Here is a 19,706-nt window from a genome sequence, read left to right as displayed (position 1 = left end):
ACTGAAGGGACCTCCGGGTGGAAGGAAACATTGAAAACAGAATACAGGAGTAAAAGAATACAGGTTAAACATTTAAGTGAAGTGAAGTAAAAGTGACATAGAGCCAAGTATGGTGACCCATACTCAGAATTGCTGAGTAATTAATCTGCATTTAACGCATACAAAGTGCACACACAGCAGTGAACGCACACACACACACACACACACACACACACACACACCATGAACACACACCCGGAGCAGTAACGTTTAACAAAAACAGACTGGATTAGAGGGTAAGTATAGTATGTAAAGTAGGTAAAGTATATTTGACAAAGGGCTGTTGAATTATTAGAATATAATGCACACCCTGAGGTGGTGATATGGCCAAGATGCTAATCGAAGTACACATACTGTACAGTACATCTATATATTTAAGAAATAGATCATATAGAATAATTAATTTTTACAAAAAAATATTTTAAATATAAATTATGTATTATATAGATATGCATAAGAAAATGATAAGAAAAGTAATGATAACAATTAGATTTTAGTTGTTTATTAAGTATTTCCCTAATAAAATGTTGATTTGGTCCAGAAACAGTATAAATTATGCCTAAATGAACCTTAAATGATGTTGAAAATACTTCTACTGACCCCTTTTCAACTAGTTTTTAACCTTGTAAGGAGGTTCTGTGAACGTCTAAATTCGACATACAGAAGACGTCAAAAAAAGATGTCATAAAAACTTTCATTCTGGCTCCTCAGTGGACGTTTTTTCAACGTCAGCAAAGACAAAAAAAGACGTCCACTGGACGTAACTTTGCCCAGTGGGGATGATCTGAATCAGGTGTGTTTGATTATGGAGACATGGAAAACCTGCAGTGTTGGGGGGCCTCCAAGAATATGATTGGAAACCACTGCATTACATGACTAAATCTAAATGTGCATGTGAATCAATGTAAATACATTTAACTAATTACCTAAAGAATACAGGTTAATGGAGAGAATTCAGAGTTTTTTTCATGCACTACAGTCCAGTCCAGCACAGTAATGCAGCTTAAAGCTGGCTGCCAACCGCCAATCAAACCAAAGACCTGCATAACAGATTTCAAATGCGAAAACGGATGGAGACATGGTTAACGGTCAACGACAAAGTGATATTTTACAGATAAATAATAAAAGTTTACTAATGTTACGTTGAGATGTTTGTGGTATCTATGCGTCTCTCTCTCTGTGTTGTCAAGCCTGGAATTGCGCATCGTTCAAAAATGTGAAATTACAAATGAATTAGAATAACAAATGTTTGTATAAAATCTGTCTTTTTCTGAGAATATTTACAAAAATAGGCAACATGATGACACTTCTAAGTTCTAAAAGAGACATTTGAAGATTTTAATACAAATGAATAATAAATGCATATTTTCCACGAAATATGTGAAATGTGATAAAACACTGAGATGCTTAATAGCAATAAAAAGCTTATTCGTCCACAAGTAATACTTACAGAATATATACCGATACAAATATATAAAAAATATGTTACAAAAACACATTTTGGCAATGTTGCTGGTTTTCTCCATAGTGTTTTTTTAAGTTTTTCAGTTGCAGGACTTGAACCTTTGTCCACAAATCTATGGCACAACCAAAAAAAAAAAAAAAAAATTTGTGCTATCGACTTATCAGATATTCCTCTCTTGTGGTGTCAAGATGCTAATTCTGATTCTGTAAAGGTTTTACATTACCAATATTGGTAGTATAGACTCTACCGTGTGTTGTTTGACTGACAGCTGCTCTGTGGGAATTTCATTTTATTTAACTGAAATTGTTGTTGAGGTAACATTCCACTAGTATTTGTATCTAATACTGAAATACTAATTCTCTGTGAGCAACGTTTCTTTGTTTAATCTGATCCTCCTTTCCTGTTTCCCATTGTTTCATCTCTGTCCCTTTCAATGAAAGTATGAAAATAATAAATGTTACAATAGCCGCTTTTCCACTGTCGGGCCAGAGTGAGCCAGGGCTTAAAACGGGCCGGGCAGAGCTAATAGCCAATGTAGCTCTGCATTTCCACTGTCAGGCCAGAAGCTCCGCTGTGCGTCACTAAAACGTGATGCATCATAATGAATTAATTTATCCGAATTGAAAATTAGTCACACAGAACTAGTTCACTCTAGTCCCAGCTGGCCCGATCTGGCCCAAGGTTTTTGTCGGGCCAAAAAACCCAGGCCATTGGCCCCGAGGAAGCACTGACGAGGCATGATCAAGCACCGGAAGTGGCAGTGGAAATGCGACTGGCCCTGGCACGCACTAGCACGCCCGCTTTAGGCCCGACAGTGGAAAAGCAGAAATTGGTGTCTCATTGGCAGCCTCAGTCTCAGTCTTATTAGAGGAAGAGTCACTGATAGTCTTCATCCAGTGTCACTCTGATTTTGGGGAGTCAAATCTTCAACACCATTTGGCTGAAAGAAAACAGATTCAGAATGAAGAAGACTAATGTCTGAATTCCAGACAAAATAATCACAAACTATTTTAGAATTATTTGGATGTTTCTATAAAATAAAATGGATGACAAATTAAAATGTGACTTAATTCTGCAATTCTGTTTTATATTATTTGTCATTAAGTTTATTTCAGAGGTAATTTGTAGGAAACATTTATAGAAGAGGGCCAATGGAAAATAAATAAGACTATGATATTAACCCTTTGATGCACAAGTTATGATAACCCCTTCCAATGCACAACGTGGGTTTTGTGTTACTCCAAGTTTACATACATGGGTCAGAAATGACTCATCTCTGCAAACATCAAAAAAAGAAAAAAGAAAAGAAAAGAAAAACAAGAGAATCAAGATATTTTGTTAAAACTATTATTTCAGCAGTTATTTAGACCAACATATTTAACACATTTAAAACATATAAATGTTTATTTGTGTAGGGACCCTGTTGAACAGACAAAAAAACCTGTGAATCGTCACTTGAGCTGTTGAAACTATCATCTAAAGCTTCTCCCCCTAAACATTTTGCAAGTTGTAAAACTGATCAAAGGAAATTAACCAAGGCACCCAATTGTCTCAAGAGATGTCTAAAGCAGTGATACGACCAAGAATGGTGATAATCCAAGAATCAAATCCCTTTTGTTTAGAACCATGCCAGCAAATAGTTGATTGTTTCCTGCTGACCAGGCTTTATGTTTCACAGGAAGAGCAATAACATTTAACCGAACAACAGATCATAGAACATTTTATCTGAAAGGTTCCAGCGACAGACACCACAGAATTGACCCCACTTTCCCTACATTCCATAAAAATGTGTGCTTTGTAAAAATAAAGGAACTCATATAGATGACTTCAAAAGACAATCATTTAAAAGTATGAAAGGGCAACTAGATTCACATATAATATGTGTTATGTCGTATATATATGCTTGATGTGTTTCATGTAATCTGTGCAACTTTAACCAATGTTTTATAACTTCTTTTAGCAGATAAAGCCATTAAATATGTATAAGATATGGAAAGTTTAATGTTGAATGAAAGCTTGTTTTATTTGCACTTCTTTGGTATGAGTAAAATGGTGAAATCTGGAATAATATGCATGCTAAGAAAATTTATAGAAGTTATAAACAAAACCTGCAAAGACACTTCCACAGTGATGAATTAAACATCATTTTAATTTATGCATGGAAAACGAACAATACGGGGCGTGCCTAAGCCCTGCAACAGTGTCTGATTGGGACAGCCACTTCTAGGAGGGACCAAATCGGCTTGCTTTAAAACCAAATGGTACAGAAGTATTTTCACTTGTTTTCGTTTTTGCGCACCCTTGGGTTTTAAGCTCAGGTGTTGTACCATCGAGCGATCAAGTCATCCAGAACTTTGTTGAACACTCTGTTGAAACCTCAATGACTGCCAAAAACTTCAAAGTCTAAAGCCGAGTAATGAAACTCTCAGAAGAACTTCCAGTGCTTCACCATCCGTAGCTAAGGCAACGAACTTAAGCAGTTACAAGGAAAACCCCTTCTGTCACCACGTGAATCCAACATCATCCAGGTGTAGGTTTCCCTGAGACGAGACAACAAGCAAATCTCCAACTCTTCTGAACCCCGGTTTTCTGCACAAATGCAAATATAACAAACAAGTATTCTATCTGCTGAAACTGGGGCAAATTGATCATAAGCGATAAAGATAAGACAAATATCTGCTTTTGTGATTCTCTTGGTGCGTTCTAAGAAATAGCAACAAATTATAGAACCTTGGGACTTCATTCAAATTCTGTTAATCCTCATCTTCAGTAACGTTTTTGCACGTTGTCTGGCGCTGAGCCAAAGAGAGACGTGCTCTGCTCTTGTCATATTATTAACCACATAATGCATATTTTAGGTTTCAGACATTTAAATACACACAAATACTAGTAAAACAATACATTTAGAGTTTGAAAAATACACGCATGCGTCTATGGAAGCAACAATAACAATAATCCATTCAAATTTCATTTGCAGATTAGCTTTATTCATATCAGATACAAATAGTGTAAGTAACAATAAAGTTCATTCTATTCATCGCCCAGTTCATCCGCCACTTATTTCTTGTATTTCGGGAGAGATTGATCAATTCACGTGCTGTAAATCTGACTGACAGGACTCTATGCACTGCAGTGCAGTGATCATTTAGAAAGGTTTTTAAACGACAAAACACACTAATTTACACATATTTATGAATTGGAATATCAGATTGTTCATGACATGGTATGCAAGTTTGTTCATATTTTAAATAAAATAAGGGAAAACGAAATAAAAGCGATTCATCTTTCATTCAGTGTTTTTGTAGACGCGGTGTGTCATGTGACAGTCACGTGACAATCCCCGCGTCGCCATGGAAACAGTAAGGGGAACGTTCTAAAATAACGGTCGTCTTAAATGAACTCACTCTGGGGGGACCGCTAAAATATTTTAAACTCACCACTGAAAAGGTTTACCTGTGTTTGAATGTGTGTAATCCAAATCAGGTCCTTTTGAGATGTTTACACCAAGGGACTTGAAGCTGCTCACCCTCTCCACATGGGTCCCACTCAACGACCTCCTGCAGATTTCCATGAAATGCATTTCTCGGCTTTTTCCCACCACGGGAACATGGACATTCAACTGATTGAGGCACGCTTGCCACTACAAACATCCATACCCCACAAATACAAACAAAAATTCAGCTTTGCTCACTTTATCCGTCATTCCTTCTGCACCCAGTCATTGCTCAAAGCGATTTCCTTTTACATTCACAGGGCATCTATAATGATCCAATGCCTAAGTGGTAACCTTATTCCTAAATGATTAATCCATAATTTTATATAATAATTATACAAATCCTGATGTTTGATGTGTCTGCGCTGAGCGCTCCTACTCAGTGTTACCACGTTTTCACAGCAAAACCAGCCTAATTGCTACTCAAAACTAGCCCAAAACTAGCCCAATCACTTCAATCAATCCCCCAATAAAAACGGGTAAGCCTCGCCGGACGGGGTTAAAAGGTGTAGGCAGTTCCTCAAGAGTTTTAATCTGGTCTTGAATTATAATTAAATTAAAAATTTTATTAAATTAAATTTATGCATTTAGCAGACGAGAATCGAACCCCCAACCTTAATAACGCTTAATAATGCTCTACCATTTGAACACTAAAAAAATATAAAAAAATTAGAATTGGTTTTAAAATACAAACTTCAGACCCATGTGTGTAAAATTGATGTAGAAAAACAAAATCTTTGTTTGTTTATAAAGTAGGGAAGAAAAATAAACAAAATGATTTGTGGAAGTCAAAAACAACATATTTAAAGACTACCTGGAATAATAAATTATAGAAAAACATGTATTTCAGAAATTCACTCAAAGAAACACCAAAATGTTTGACCATGACTGAAATAACATGGGAAATAAATAAGGGTAATTTTAGACCCATGTTGTGCATTAGAAGGGCTGTGACACAAAAACGTAAGTGAAATTCAAAAAGTAAGAAAGAAAAAAATAAAAATAAGATTTTGTAATGACTAAAAACAAGTTCATTGAGGAATTCTGAATGATAAAATTATTTCTTGCAGAGATATAGAAAAAATCTCAGTCTGGTCACTTTAGACCCATATTGTGCAACAAAGGGTTAATGTAATTAAATGAATTATTCTAATAATGTGAGAGCAGCTGAAGCTGTATGAGAGCAGTGGTATCTTAAAGAGCAAGTTACTTCTACTATACTTTATTTCTGAATTGACCAACTTAAAAAAAAAACTTAAAATATTTTAACTCACAGATATGAAACAGTGCTCATAGTATCTTACCTGATCACCGTGCTGCGTCTTGGTGTCTGTTTGATCAATAATAACAAATTGAAATAAACACACATTACTCTGGTTAAATGCAAATTTTTACGCCTTTTAAGCAATTTTTTTCAAAGAATTCTAAAATTTCCATCTTGTTAAAACAGCAGTATGTAATACTCACCGTTTTGTCCTGCTTGAGGCCTGCGAGAGTAAACCACAGCAGCAACTGCAGCAATGAACAGCAGAACAACAATGGCAGCAGCACATATTCCTGCTACAGCCTCTGAAGACAGACCTGAATCTGAACCAGCTAAAGACGGACAGTCATTGTGTGAGAGATACTGTAATGTGCATCCATCATCTCAAAATAAAACCAGTCAAAATTGACTAATCAGAAGAGAGTTGTGTAATAATACTAGTGAGCGACTGACAATTGATACAATATTTAACAATATTTTGATGTTTACACCTTTCTGCTTCAGTCAGTTTTATGTTAAATCTAGTGGATTTTTAAGGAGCAGCACATGTTTCAGAGATGCTAAATACATCAGAAGTATCTTTTTAAGCTCAACGGGAATGAGACTAATTGAGTGCAGTGTTAGTTCAGTCAGGCCACGGAGGCCAGGCTGTGAACAACTGATGCGGTCAGCTGTCAAATCGCTCCAATCACCACCTCTCTCCTATGGGACATATATACATATATATATATATATATATATATATATATATATATATATATATATATATATATATATATATATATATATTTATATACGTGGCACTACTGCTCGGTCAGTATGCTCAATGGCTCGCAACCCTCCCTCCCCATTATAAGCATGAGCATATTACTGTGCACCTTCTGGTTGTCGTCTTCTTTGTTTCAGATCACTAAGGCTTCCGAAATCTTAGCTGGTATAGACCTCACTGCTGAGAGACACCCATCTTCATAACCAGTGTATGGATAGATGTCCCACTGCCTCATCTACATGATTACCACTGTTTGCTTTAAAGACTTATTAAAAGTCTTAATTGTTATGTATTTCTAAACTCATGGTTCCAGGGGGTTAATGTTAAAGCTCTTGTGTGTTCAATTATTCTGGGAGCAAGAACCCCCATAAGGAACCATACCGCCAAAGACAAATTGCGTTCAATAAACTCAAGTAAGCTTGCCGAAGTGATTCCTGTCTGAACTATATATATATATACGATGTGCACGTAAATGTGATATAGATCTTGAGACAATATAATGAGATCATTATATTAAAAGAAAAAGAAAATGCATAGAATGACTAAATTATACTTACCAGTCACATTAATACTGAAACTCTTAAAGCTACTTATACTAATGTTGATGCTGTAGCTGGTGATCTGTAGTTTATAAAGTCCAGAGTCTGTGGTTCTGATGTTCATGATGGTCAGAGATCCAGATGACTGATTCACCTTCAGTCTGTCTCTGAATCTCTCATCAGCATCTTCACACTGAACATCTGTACACGTCTTACTGGGATCTTCCGTGATTTTAGTAATGAGAGTGTCATTAAAATAAAATGTCACTATATCATCTGGGCTTTTTTTTACATCACTATTTAAAGTGATGGATTCTCCTTCCTTCACTGCCATAATTTCATCTTGCTTAGCAGCAGAACGACCTGAAACACAAACCAATCGATGCTGAAAACAACAGACAAAAGATATGTGGACATGAACGTGATTGTTAATGTTTTCTCAACTTTCAGTCTGAAAAGCTACATTTGCCCCATTTTGTACTAATGAACTTTGCATGTAAAAATCAACGAGTATGAAATAATAGATGCATTTAAACAAGTGACAATAAAAGGCAATCAGAAACTGTTTGATGAGAAACTGACATCTCCACCAGAACAAAACTAACTGATAAATACATTTAAAAAAAAAAAAAACTGTTAAAAACAACTAACCAATGAAAAAACTATGTGAAAAGTTTTAAATCACAGTGAACAAAATCTGTAGTTAAATCTAAATCTATACAGGTAAAGAGAAAAAAAAAAACACCTGAAAGTCACTGCAAAAAATATCACTAAACACATTAATGGTGTGAACTAAATGTACAAGACTTGCTTTTAAATGTAATGACTCACTGAAGGTGGGAATAAATAAATATATAATTAAATAAATAATAAATAAAGTATCTTAGAAAAGTTTTGCAAGAAGCTTTGCATTTGCTCAAAGATAACTAATTTTAACTGGGTCATCTCCCATGATTGTGCCAATGTACAGTACAGACCAAAAGTTTGGACACACCTTCTCATTCAAAGACTTTTCTTTATTTTCATGACTATGAAAATTGTAGATTCACACTGAAGGCATCAAAACTGTGAATTAACACATGTGGAATTATATATGGAATTATATACATAACAAAAAAGTGTGAAACAACTGAAAATATGTCATATTGTAGGTTCTTCAAAATAGCCATCTTTTGCTTTGATTACTGCTTTGCACACTCTTGACATTCTCTTGATGAGCTTCAAGAGGTCGTCACCTGAGATGGTCTTCCAACAGTCTTGAAGGAGTTCCCCAAGAGATGCTTAGCACTTGTTGGCCCTTTTGCCTTCTGTCTGCGGTCCAGCTCACCCCTAAACCATCTGGATTGGGTTCAGGTCCGATGACTGTGGAGGCCAGGTCATCTGGCGCAGCACCCCTTCACTCTCCTTCTCAGTCAAATAGCCCTTGATGCCTTCAGTGTGACTCTACAACTTTCATAGTCATGAAAATAAAGAAAACTCTTTGAATGAGAAGGTGTGCCCAAACTTTTGGTCTGTACTGTATGTGTGTGTGTGTGTGTGTGTGTGTGTGTGTATATTAGGGGTGTAACGGTTCACAAAATTCACGGTTCGGTTCGATACGATACACTGATGTCACGGTTCGGTTCGGTTCGGTTCGATACGTTTTAGATACAGCAAAATGTAAAAACATCTCAACTTTTCAGAATGCCGCAAGCGCACCGCGGGTCATGTGACAAGAACCAACCAATCAGCTTCATCCTTTCCCGTAACAACGTTGAGAGCTCAGCCAAGATGAAGGATCAGCTGATCATAGTTGTATATGGATTGCAATTTTGAAATAAATTCAGTAGCAGAGCTACTGCAAGCGATTTTTAGAGCTGCAAATCCATTTATCCTTCGCTGAAATTTCCGCGTCTCATGGAGAGAGCACGTCATTGTTGCTTAGCAAAGACAGACGCCTCATGAGCGCTTCTGCCCGAGCGCTTTGGAAAGGAGGAGAAAGACGCGCTTAGCGTTTTCCATGCGTTTTTAGGCACGATATGTGAACGGCCCCTAAGGCGCTCGCTCACTCAGCACGCGCTGAAGGCTCGTTGCAAAATGTCGAATGCATTTAACAGACCAGAAATATAAGATCCTAAAATAACCAACAGATCTGGTGTTTGGGTTGGATTCCCTGTAAGCTATAGTGTCTAAATGCTGCAGGGATAGTTTGCTGCGTGCATGTTTCTCCTTTTTTTCGTCTTTTCCCAGATAGTACTGACGCATATATCCCAGATATTCCCGCTGGTGTTTTTTTCTTGCCATCACCATAATAGCTTAAAGGGAATCCAAAGTGCACCCAAACACCAGACCTGTTGGTTATTGGAGGATCTTCTCATTTCTAGTCTGTTAAACGCATTGGCTATTTTGCAACGAGCCTTCAGCGCGTACTGAGTGAGCGAGCGCCTGCTGAGTAGCCTAACATAAACATATAAGTTGGTGTTTTTTTCTTCTTCGGGAGTGTCAGGGGCGTTGCCTGTTACGTTGTTTGGGTTATTGGGCTACCTTGTTGAACGCATATCATTATATTTCTCTCTCTCTTTTTTTTTTTTTTTTCAAATATAATTAATTACTCCAACGAACCGTTCGGTATACATAATGCGTACCGCGTACCGAACCGAAAACGTCGTACCGAACGGTTCAATACGAATACGCGTATCGTTACACCCCTAGTATATATATATATATATATATGTAACCCTGTCAATTTTGCCCAATAAAGTCCTGAAATGACCTTTAATGCAAACGAGTAAAACTAGGGTAAAATGCAATATCTAGTTCGCCACTAGGTGTCAGTGCACAATGAAACGTTCTTCTTCTGCTGTTTTCTGCCATTCGAGCTGCCTTGAAAAAAGCCTGGAAAACGGGAGCCAGAGCAGAAGTAAATTGTAAGGTTGAAATTGATTTAGAAAACGAAATATATCCTCGAGGTTGAACTACATTGAAATATAGACGACACCTGTTGTAAAACGAAGTTATCTCGGTGAGTGAAAACTATCATTTTGTGTTGATTAGCTTGAAGCTAAAATGGTGAAATGACTAAAAAGTTTACATTTCAACATTACAGTGGATTACAGTGGATTAAAAAAAAAAAACAGTCTGGCTATCTACAATAGCAGTGGATGTTACCACACAGGTACATTTTGTTGTATATTTTGGTACAATGAAAAATGCATTTTGAAAGGAAATAATTTTGTTTGAGTCAAGTATGTTAATTTTGAGTTACTATGCTGTACTGTACTTTTGTTTGTCCAATTCCATTTGGTTGATTTTTAATTTTAAGTTGTATTATTGAACATATGGACTCTTAAATGATGAAAAGATGGAAAAATGATATTTAGTTGAACATTAATTAATTTTCTGCACATTTTTGTGTAGACTGTTTTTTTTTTTGAGGCTTCTTCTGGTCACGGATCCCTGATGTTCTTTCCACCGAAGCTGGATTCCTCTCTGTTTGCCCTGGTGCCTGGTTCCCTGGTCCACTGCCTCAACTAACAGCGCTGCAACGGTTCCATAGGGTGGTTTGATATGGACGCTGAGTATTGAAGGGGTGGTTGGACAGTTAAAATATTTGAGTGCACTCAAGGGTAACATTTTTTTTTTTCCTTTGAAAGATTTTCCCTTTTGTTTTGTTTCATGAGATCTCAAAAGTTGTGTCTGATTTGTTAACATCAGTGGTACTAATGCTATGTGAACTGAACTAAATATTGAATTTTGAACAAGGAAATAAGGAAATTAAATCTGAATAAGAGCTACATTCAAACTTTAATCTATTGCCCTGTGCTTCTTTTGGAGTGGAATCTGTGAGTCTTTTGACCATATGATTAGTACATAACCAACCTCCTCATCGAATCTAGATTTAGATAACTCCTACAATAGATCCTTAGCCTGCCTATAAGCAGAATTACCACCGTAGGGTTACAGTTGTGGCGAGCCAGCCAGGAGGTTGGTACAGTGTGTAAAATAGACTCCACCCCAAAGCTGAAGTACACTAAGACCGCGTTTACTGCAAAATGGATCTTTGTAATCAGTTTAATGTGCATGGGTCTAGTTGTTTATATGTCACAGGCATAGACGAAGCCTATTCTGATGATGACATTACAGAGTTCTTTAAAGTTAACGGAGACATTAAGAAAGTAGTCAGAGTTCCCAATGACCCAGAACAACCCAGAGGCCGTGCACTCATTGAATACACAGCAGAGCGAACAATATCCAGACTTGACCCAGTACAACTAGGTAACCTGCCCAGTCCCAAGGATCCAGCAGTTACCTGGTGTGTCAAGACAGTCCGTGCGCTATGCCAAGAAGAACTAGGACGAGAACTGAATTGAGCTCTCTTGCTGAAATTAGTAAAGCTGGCTTTTGGGAAGCACTTCAAAATGAACTGCAGAGTGCCCAGCCCCAGACAGAACTTGCCCCTCCGCAAAGCCCAGATACTCAGCTACAGCCCTCTGAAAATCCTGTTGCTGTCTCCACAAATGGTGGCAGTGCAGATGGTGATATGCAAACCAACAATGATATTGCTAATCCATTTGATGCAGTCACCCGCAACATCCCAACTACTGCTACAAGGAGTCAATTTCTTGATGAAGGCACAGTTAACCCACCTCATGTCCAAAAAGTTATTGTTGAACATTTCATTCGCAGTGACTCCACACCGTCTAGCTACAGTCAAAGCAGGATCCGTACATTCTCAGGGCGGCTGCCAAAACCAAATGGAGAAGTTGATTATGATTCCTGGCGTACTCAGGTAGACCTACTTCTTAGGGACGTGTCTGTCTCTGATTCACAGAAAGTAAGGAGAATTTTGGAGAGCCTCCTCAGCCCAGCAGCGGATATTGTTAAGCCACTTGGGACGGATGCAAGCCCTCAAGCTTACCTCACCCAGCTCGAGTCAGCATTTGGAGTGGTCGAAGATGGAGAGGAGCTATTTGCTACCTTCCTGGGCTCTAACCAAAACTCAGGTGAAAAACCCTCTGTCTATTTGGGCCGTCTCCAGACTCTCCTCACCAAAGCCGTAACCAGAGGGGGAGTTTCAGCTGCAGAGTCTGACAAGTACTTACTCCGGCAGTTCTGTAGGGGATGCTGGGACCAGAGTCTGATCATTGGCCTGCAGCTCGAACACAGGAAACCCAATCCCCCCTCATTCCCAGAATTGTTGTTGCTTTTGAGAACGGAGGAGGATAGGAGAGCAGCAAAGATGGATCGCATGAAAAAGCACCTTGGAAGCACTAAAGCTGCTGTACATATTCATTCAGCTATGAGCATGCCATTATTCGAACCTGAAGCTGCCCCCACTACAACAAAGAAACACGAGACAGATTCTAAGCTAGAAAAGGAAGTTGCAGAGTTGAGGATACAGGTTGCAAAGCTAATACAGCAAGGAAAGAAAGGAGAAAGGCATGAGGGAGTGTGGAGCCGTCCAGCCCAAGGTGAACCGCCTGCTAAGACTGAAAGTTTACTCGCGCAAGCTTCCAATAGAGACTCAAACCCCCAATCTCCGACACCACCTAAGCCCTGGTTCTGTTTTAAATGTGGGGGTGATGGCCACATCGCTGCAAAGTGCACTTTTGAACCCAATCCAGGCCTCGTCCGGAAAAAGAATGCAGAGCTCAAAGAAAAACGAAGCAAATTCTTGGCCAAGCAGGCAGCCAACAGAACATCTTTAAACTTCTAGAGGCTCCTGCCTTGGGGCGACCAGGAGCTGAGGACAAAGAATGTCCCATAGCATTGACTCACAATGAGTGCTTTTCTGAAAGCAGTAGTTCTTCTGGCTGCCAATTGCCGCCTGGACTTGTGGGACCCCGTTGCACTTCGAACATCTCTGTTGGAGACATGAAATGTGATGCTATTCTCGACACTGGATCCCAAGTAACAACAATTTCAGAGACTTTTCATTCTAAATACATGTCAAACTTACCTGTTCAGTCGATACACAATCTTCTCGAGGTCGAAGGGGCTGGAGGTCAAGCAGTGCCTTACCAGGGGTACGTGGAAGTTCATTTAACCTTCCCTGAGAATGTTACTGGAACAGAAGAGCAAATGTCTGTTTTGGCACTCATTGTCCCTGAAAACCAGTTCAATAGCAAGGTTCCTGTCTTAATTGGCACAAATGTCTTGCTTGAGTTATACCAACGTGGAGTAGGCTATGACAAATTCAAGTTTCTCAGAAGATCAGACAGTTTTGCAGTACTACTCCAACATGTGGCCCGAGTATGCGAAAGAGAAGCTAAAGCTTGTCTAGTGAAATTGCACGGAGAAGAGCCCATTACTATTCCGGCAAGACGAAAAATGTGTCTTTTTGGGGATGTTAGAGTCGGAAAAGCCAATCCCAATATGACATTTGTCGTTGAACCCCCTGAATCTTCCTTCCTGCCAGGTGGGTTGTTCATTCAGTGTGCACTAATAAACATAAACACAAGAGCTTCAAACAAGATCCCTGTAGTCCTCAGCAACACCACAGATCACACTGTCACCCTACATCCAAAGTGTGTTATTGGTCAAGTGTCTGCAGTTCAAAGTGTAATGCCCATGAGCTCCTCTGCACAAGTCGATTCACAAACATCAAATGGCAAACATTCATTCAATCTGGATGACTCACCAATGCCAGAGGAGTGGAAGACACGCATTCGAGATAAACTGAACTCTATTCCTGAGGTTTTTGCGCTTGATGAGCTGTCATTTGGCCATACCACCGCCGTGAAACATACCATCCGTCTGCAGGACGAGATGCCCTTCAAAGAAAGATCCAGGCCGATACACCCCAGCGATCGAGAAGCTGTCAGACAACACCTTAGAGAGCTTCTGGATGCTGGTATAATAAGGGAATCCGAGAGCCCCTTTGCATCCCCAGTGGTTGTCGTGAAAAAGAAAAATGGAAAGATCAGACTATGCATCGACTATAGGAAGCTTAACAGCCGCACTATTAAGGATGCTTATGCTCTTCCTAACATCGAGGAGACGTTTTCTGCCCTGAGTGGAGCAAGGTGGTTCTCCGTGATGGATCTAAAGTCTGGTTATTACCAGGTGGAAATGGTGGAAGAAGATAAACACAAAACTGCGTTCACATGTCCATTAGGTTTCTACGAATTCAATCGTATGCCGCAAGGTGTCACCAACGCGCCTAGCACCTTTCAACGCCTTATGGAAAAGTGTGTTGGTGACCTACATCTTAGCGAGGTTTTGGTGTTTTTAGATGACATCATTGTCTTTTCCCAGACTCTAGAAGAGCACGAGGCAAGGCTCCTGAAGGTGCTTCATCGTCTCAAAAGCTATGGCCTAAAACTATCCCCAGAGAAGTGTCAGTTTTTCAAGTCCTCCGTGAAATACCTGGGCCATATTGTTGATGCTCAAGGAGTTCACACAGACCCAGATAAAGTGTCAGCTCTGAGAGATTGGCCCCGCCCTGGAAACAGAGAAGAACTGAAACGCTTCCTCGGATTTTCAGGGTATTACAGAAGATTTGTGGAGGGCTACTCAAAAATCGCCAGGCCTCTCAACGCTCTCACCGCTGGGTACTATCCACCTAAAAAGAGGGGTAAAGTTTATAAAACACTGAGACCCAACACTGGTATAAGCCCCAGAGCACCCTTTGGCTCAGAGTGGACACCTGAGTGTGAGTCCTCTTTCAGAACACTGGTTGAAAAGTTGACATCGGCCCCTGTACTCGCTTTCGCAAATCCAAAGCTCCCATATGTGCTACATACAGACGCTTGCTGTGAGGGGTTAGGAGCAGCTCTTTATCAAGCTCAAGATGGAAAGCTTAGAGTAATAGCCTATGCCAGCAGAGGCTTATCCAAGAGCGAGAAGAACTACCCTACTCACAAACTAGAATTTCTAGCGTTAAAGTGGGCAGTTTGTGAGAAATTCTGTGATTACCTGTATGGTACAGACTTTTCAGTCCTAACAGATAACAACCCGCTTACCTATGTCCTTTCATCCGCAAAGCTCGACGCAGCCGGACACCGCTGGCTAGCGGCCCTCTCAACCTTCAGATTCAACATCAAATATCGAGCTGGACGTGCTAATGGTGATGCAGATGGACTGTCAAGGAGACCTCAAGCAGCTCCTCAAGAGGATCATGAGTACCTGCAGGAAAAAGAACGGATCAACTCAATGACAAACCGCCTTATAGAGGGGGAGATTCCATCTGATGCAGTCTCCGCTGTATGTCAACGCCATTCAGTAACTATGCACTTACCTGTCCTTGCTGAGTCCCTTGTTGTTGACGCCTCCTCTTTACCTGATCTATTCACTGGTACTGGACAAGACACTGTACCTGGCATGACAAAAGAAAACTGGCATGAAGCACAAAGAAACGATCCATCAATTGGAAAAGTCATCACATTGTTAAAAAAAAGACAAAAGCCCCACTTCAAATCCGTAAAAGCTGAGTCACCTGAAGTCAAGTTGCTCCTTCGGGAGTGGGATAAGTTTGAGCTCATTGATGATGTCCTTTACAGGACGTGTTTTGACAGAGGAAACAAAATTCATCAGCTTGTCTTACCTGAGGAATTCAGAGAAAGAGCTCTCAAAGGCTTTCACGATGAGGTTGGTCACTTAGGGCCAGAGCGTGTGTTCAATCTTGCTCGTGCCAGATGTTATTGGCCTAAAATGAAAAAATCAGTTGAAAAGAAGTGTCACACATGCGAACGTTGTTTCAGAAGAAAAACTCAGCCACAAAGAGCAGCACCCATGGTGAATATTAAAACAACTTACCCGCTAGAGCTTGTTTGCATGGACTACTTGTCCCTTGAACCCGACAACCGTGACATCAGAAACATACTAGTCATCACTGACCATTTCACCCGCTTCGCAGTTGCTGTGCCAACAAAAGACCAAAAGGCCAGAACTGTTGCTAAAGCTCTCTGGGAAAACTTCCTGGTCTACTATGGGTTCCCTAGTCGCCTTCATAGTGATCAGGGACGTGACTTTGAATCCCACACAATCAAGGAGCTGTGTTCGCTCATAGGGGCTGAGAAAGTGCGCACCACCCCATACCATCCTCAGGGGAATCCTGTGGAGCGCTTTAACAGGACCCTTATCAGCATGCTCGGTACCCTTGACGAGAAAGACAAACATCACTGGCGAGACTTTGTGAGGCCTGTTGTACATGCGTACAACTGCACCAGGAATGATGCAACAGGTTACTCACCGTATGAGCTGATGTTCGGCAGGCAGCCGACTCTGCCAGTTGACCTCATACTTGGCCTGAAACCTCCAACTGAGACTCATACAACTCACTCAGAATATGTCCAAAACTTGCGCCAGAGACTCAAAGAAAGCTATGCACTAGCTGCAGAGAACTCCAAAAAGTCTGGAGAAAGAAATAAGCACAGATTTGATGCCAAGGTGAAAGCTGCTGAATTAGAAGAAGGGGACCGTGTCTTGGTGAAGAATGTCAACGTCCGTGGCAAACACAAGTTAGCCGATAAATGGGAAAGGCCCATCCATATCGTTGTGAAACGGATTGACGGTGGTCCTGTGTATGTAGTCAAGCCAGAAACAGGAATTGGCCCTCGGCGTACACTTCACAGGGACTTACTTTTACCATGTGGATTTCTGCCAGTTGAGACTACTCCTGATTCAGTTCCACACCAAAGCAAACAAACTCAAATGCGCTTGAGGAATAGACAAACCCAAGAGATGGAATGTGAGTACTCGGACAGAGAAGAAGAGGATGATGGCTACTATGTGAATGAACCTCCACAGTTCACCACATGGGGACCCTATGTGCAAGAGTTCGAAGTCATTCCCATCAGTGGCTCTCAGTCTTCTCTGAACCCCATGGCTCCTGAGTTCAAATCGCTAGGACTCCAACCAATTCTTGATCACTCAGTTGCACCTCTTGACACACATACAGCTGTCCATCAGTCCCCAACCCAAAGTGGCCATGTCATCATAGACATTCCAGAAGATGAGATATTGCAAAGCACAGTGGTCACAGACCCAACACCAGCTCATGACACGGACAATGTTCAGAACAGGTTTGCTGTAACCCCTAAAAGGCACTCAGAAGTTACTTGTGGGGAAGAACAAGGTAAGCAGCCCAGGCGTGCAAACAGAGAAAGACACCCCCCACCCAAGTTCACCTATGAAGAGCTAGGGAAACCCCTAATCCTTGCCCTTAGTCAGTTTTTTGGGAAACTCCAAGACATTATTCCTGACCATCAGATACCTTGTCAGATTTAACGCACATGCAGGGACTCATGTGGTTTAGAGGGGGAGGGTGTAACCCTGTCAATTTTGCCCAATAAAGTCCTGAAATGACCTTTAATGCAAACGAGTAAAACTAGGGTAAAATGCAATATCTAGTTCGCCACTAGGTGTCAGTGCACAATGAAACGTTCTTCTTCTGCTGTTTTCTGCCATTCGAGCTGCCTTGAAAAAAGCCTGGAAAACGGGAGCCAGAGCAGAAGTAAATTGTAAGGTTGAAATTGATTTAGAAAACGAAATATATCCTCGAGGTTGAACTACATTGAAATATAGACGACACCTGTTGTAAAACGAAGTTATCTCGGTGAGTGAAAACTATCATTTTGTGTTGATTAGCTTGAAGCTAAAATGGTGAAATGACTTAAAAGTTTACATTTCAACATTACAGTGGATTACAGTGGATTAAAAAAAAAAAACAGTCTGGCTATCTACAATAGCAGTGGATGTTACCACACAGGTACATTTTGTTGTATATTTTGGTACAATGAAAAATGCATTTTGAAAGGAAATAATTTTGTTTGAGTCAAGTATGTTAATTTTGAGTTACTATGCTGTACTGTACTTTTGTTTGTCCAATTCCATTTGGTTGATTTTTAATTTTAAGTTGTATTATTGAACATATGGACTCTTAAATGATGAAAAGATGGAAAAATGATATTTAGTTGAACATTAATTAATTTTCTGCACATTTTTGTGTAGACTGTTTTTTTTTTTGAGGCTTCTTCTGGTCACGGATCCCTGATGTTCTTTCCACCGAAGCTGGATTCCTCTCTGTTTGCCCTGGTGCCTGGTTCCCTGGTCCACTGCCTCAACTAACAGCGCTGCAACGGTTCCATAGGGTGGTTTGATATGGACGCTGAGTATTGAAGGGGTGGTTGGACAGTTAAAATATTTGAGTGCACTCAAGGGTAACATTTTTTTTTTTCCTTTGAAAGATTTTCCCTTTTGTTTTGTTTCATGAGATCTCAAAAGTTGTGTCTGATTTGTTAACATCAGTGGTACTAATGCTATGTGAACTGAACTAAATATTGAATTTTGAACAAGGAAATAAGGAAATTAAATCTGAATAAGAGCTACATTCAAACTTTAATCTATTGCCCTGTGCTTCTTTTGGAGTGGAATCTGTGAGTCTTTTGACCATATGATTAGTACATAACCAACCTCCTCATCGAATCTAGATTTAGATAACTCCTACAATAGATCCTTAGCCTGCCTATAAGCAGAATTACCACCGTAGGGTTACATATATATATATATATATATATATATATACACACACACACACACACACACACAAACACAAGAGTAAAGTACAACAATATACCTGCTATATAATAGGCAAAAAACCATATGTGAGACAAGTAGTATGTCAGAATTTTTAGTATTCCTAAAGCAGTAGACAAAAAGAACCTGAATGACCTACTACTTCAGGTGAGATTCTGAAGTGTGCATCCAATGGACACTTTGCTGTCCCATGAGTCCACAGGAGAGGATTCATCAATGACAGTGAAAAAACACAACTGATATTGATATGTCATGTGGTAATGACAACATGGCAAATGTAGTACATCCAGATTACATTCATACCACACACATTCATATTTAAAACATACTTTTTCTAATGGTCATGAAGTAAATATTTATTCAAATGAAGTACCTAATCAGACAGTATGCGATTTCGAAAACAAATTTAGTCTCTCTTATTTCATTATCTAAAACCACTGACCCAAGAACATTTGTATTATAGTGAGTAGGTTTCAGTGTGCGCAGTATACGTTGAGGAACAAAATGTTAAAATATTGTCAAGTTATGTTGTGATAAGTGGGATGGAAGTGGAGCAAGTTGGTGGAGTAAATGATAATGAGCGAAACCTGCGCCAAACACTGGTCTCGAGTCCCACAGAG

This window comes from Carassius gibelio, chromosome B23 (assembly GCF_023724105.1).
Source record: "Carassius gibelio isolate Cgi1373 ecotype wild population from Czech Republic chromosome B23, carGib1.2-hapl.c, whole genome shotgun sequence".
In the NCBI taxonomy this organism is placed as follows: domain Eukaryota; kingdom Metazoa; phylum Chordata; class Actinopteri; order Cypriniformes; family Cyprinidae; genus Carassius; species Carassius gibelio.
The sequence above is the reverse complement of the archived record's forward strand: the minus strand, read 5'-3'. Positions refer to the sequence as shown.